This window comes from Morus notabilis, unplaced genomic scaffold (assembly GCF_000414095.1).
Source record: "Morus notabilis unplaced genomic scaffold, ASM41409v2 Scaffold451, whole genome shotgun sequence".
NCBI classification, from domain to species: domain Eukaryota; kingdom Viridiplantae; phylum Streptophyta; class Magnoliopsida; order Rosales; family Moraceae; genus Morus; species Morus notabilis.
Genome location: NW_010361080.1, coordinates 1,122,943 through 1,126,615, shown reverse-complemented (window position 1 = coordinate 1,126,615; position 3,673 = coordinate 1,122,943).

The window sequence follows — 3,673 nt, the reverse complement described above, 5'->3', positions numbered from 1 at the left end:
TGGTTAAGCATATACTTTATGTAATAACTATATCAGAAGTAGTACTTAAAGTTTTCCCTACTAATCTTTCTAATTTTGCCAATTAGTGGTTGAGAAAGTATAATATTGTATATATACATATATAAAGAACATGAATATTGTTTGATCGATCGTTTCCTTGATAAAAGTCTATATATAATTCGTTTAGTATACATAATATATCTAATCTACCTCTTAATTGGTTTTGAAGATACGGTCTTATTTTCCTAACTTGTTTGCTTCCTCGTCAGTGTACACCAATTTCAAATCTTCCGGTCTTTATTATTAATCACTAATTATACTTTGAGAAACTTCAAAGTTTTTTTTATTTTTTTTTATTTTTTACGTAATCACTTTTTCGGTAAGCGAGTGCAATTACTGAGACGTATATTATCTAAGAAAATAAGCTTTCAAAATCTTTGGAGTGCATTTATCATAAGCTTGATGTACTGGATTTTTACAGGAATGCTAGTTGGGGAATGAGGTAATTGCGTTCGTGTATATGCCGTCAATCGGATAATTATATTTTTATTAGCCTTGCAGCTGTTTAATTAGTTGTTAATCTGATATTCCCTCCCTTCTTGTTTTGGTGGCTTTTGTTTACCTAGCTATGTGTGTATTATATAGAGTTATGAACTTATGGTGTACAGTTAATTCATTTGTGAGGTACTTTATGTACTCTCATGTTAAAAGAATTATAAAGAGATGTACCTCACAAAAAAGTACATGCTTAATTAGCATAATATTGGAAAATTGTTGTGCTTATTTGATTTGAGGGATCAAATAACCTTAGTTTTGATTCAAACAATGTTTTCTCATATAATAAATTTACATTTAAAAGGTTTAACTATAGTATTTTCTCATATAAAATTTTAATTTTAGTTCAAATAAAATTGTTCCAACCCTCAAATTAAACAAGCACTAAATTTCGTTTAATTCACTCTGAAAAAGAGAGGAATTTGTCCTGATCATGATTATTACTCTCCTTTTAAGTAATCATGTGTTTATAATAATGGACACAAACAATTATATATTCTGCAATGAAAAATGTTGTATAACTCGATTGAGATATATATTTAAGCTTAGTTCATTTCACCGATTTGAATTTAAAATTTAAGTTTTGTTACAGTAAAAAATTAAAAAAATAGTCACATTTAACTTTTTTACTACAATAAAATTTTTTTACATAAATTACATCTCAATTTAAATTAAAAACTTAAATCAGCAAATTAAATGAGTATCGTTCTCTCATAAAAAGTGGACTCCACTTTTTATAAAAGAGTGAGGATTTAACCCTATAGAATAATTATTCTTATGCATTTTGTAGTACTGGGACACTGGGTGATCATTCAATAAGCAGACGTTTGATAAGGGAATTCATACCATGATTTGAATCATAGTTTATAATTTGTTATAGTGTTTTTTTCATAAAAAATACACGTAAATAAAAAATAATTCTAATCTCATTATTCTAATCTATGAACTAAAGGTCCGTTCACTTCGCCGATTCAAGTTTTTTTACAGTAAAAAGCTCTCATAAATAATCACATCTAACTTTTTTGTTATAATAAAAAGCTCTCACATAAAATTATATCTCAACTTAAATTCTAAACTCGAATCAACGAATAAACGGCTCAACGTTTCATAAATATTTTTGTGTGTACGTATAGTATAGTTCCGTAATTATTAATGTTGCTTTACAGATTGAGATATTTTATGAAACACTCCATGTGGTTATGATATATTCCATACGAGCTCCGGCTACCAGATGACAAGACAATCACTTTTCTTGCTTTGGCTTGGCATGGCATGGCATGTCAATTACTCCATTTGTGGCGTATATATGATATTGCTTTATATGCACAGCTTTTTCAACGTACGTTGGTAAATTCAACCTTCCCAAAAATCTGTTTAAAAGCGTGTAAATACTTACTCCAACTATTCAACGAAAAAGATAACTTGATGTGTGTATTCCTTCATAGCTTTTTATTTATTTATGAAAATTAAGAAAAGTACTATATATTAACTCCATTTATTTTATCAATTTAAGTTTAAAATTTGAGTTTTGTTACAATAAAAAATTTTTAAAAATAATCACATCTAACTTTTTTAATACAGTAAAAAATTCTCGCATAAAATCACATCTCAAATCAAATTAAAAACTCGAATCAACAAACTAAACGGGCCCATTATTATTGGTAATACAAATTACAATAGATTTGATAGTATATCAAAATAGTGTGAGACATATCAAATATCTATTTTTTTATCGTATGAGTGGTTTTTCATTTATAATTACCATACATGTATAAATGATACATCTCTATTGAAGCATTCTCGAGATATTGGAATTACCATGTTTGCCTACTAATTTTAACCAAGTTAATTGTTTCTTTTCAAACTAGTCACAATCTAATTTACACAATAATAGATATTTAAATACGTGCTTAAAAAAAAGGATCGAACTCATGTTGTAGATGATTGAATAATTGTGATTTTTTTTATAAACTACTTGGACTCCATGTCCATAGCATGTGGAGAGTGCACGTGGAGAGTATTTGCGTGTTAAGTTTTAATTATCGTGTTATTATTAAAGCATATAAGTATGAATATAAAATCTCAAAAATGAAAAAAAGATGATAAAAGGAGCTGCACTAAAATACACATTTCAATTAAACTTGTGTTAAAATCGAATATTATATATGTATAGATAAGTATAACATATTATTGATGAAACTATTTTGTTCAAGTGAATTAAGTAGAAAATTAATTAAAGTGTACATATGAAAAAAGAAGAAGAAGAAACTTCAAATAAAGATGTATTTGAAATAATTATTTCAGTGGGGTAAAAAAGATATTTTAAAGGCTATATTTGTTAAATGTATATTTTAGAGGATTGAAATGAAAGGTTAGAAAAGAAAGTTAAAAAAAAAAACTTAAAATAAGGATGTATTTGAAGTAATTATTTCATTGGGGTAAAATAAATATTTTAAGGATTATATTTGTTAAATGTATATTTTAGAGGATTGAAATGAAAGGTTAGGAAAGAAATTAAAAGAAAAAAAAGGAAACAACTTAAAGATGTATTTGAAATAATTATTTCAGTGAGGTGAAAAAATATTTTAATATTTTAAGGGTTACATTTGTTAAATGTATATTTTAGGAGATTGAAATAAAAGGTTAGGAAAGAAAGTAAAAATAAAAATTAAAAAAAAACAGAAAGAAAAAGGATAAAAAACTTGACAAAAAATTTAAATAGTGTTTTTGTGAGAGGATGAATAGTGAAATGCATTCACATTTCTTATATAGTTATAGAATAATTGTGCATTTATGCCGTATTAGATCAAAATCATGTTAAAATTAAACATAACATCAATTTGATAAATTCAATTAATTGCACAATATTATATTTTTTTTTAGAGTTTTTCTTACAAGATTAGAAAAAATAAATTATTGAAATTATTTATTTTTAACAGTAAAATTTGTATCTGACACTATTAGTAGAAAAATCTACTGAGAACGTCTTTTTTTTTTCTTCCTTTTCACGTGATACCAAGAAAGTCACATTTCTTTCATTTAAAAAAAAAAAATCCTCTCGTTTCATTTACATATATATTATTTCGACATATATGCAACGCATAATTTTCAGAGCTTC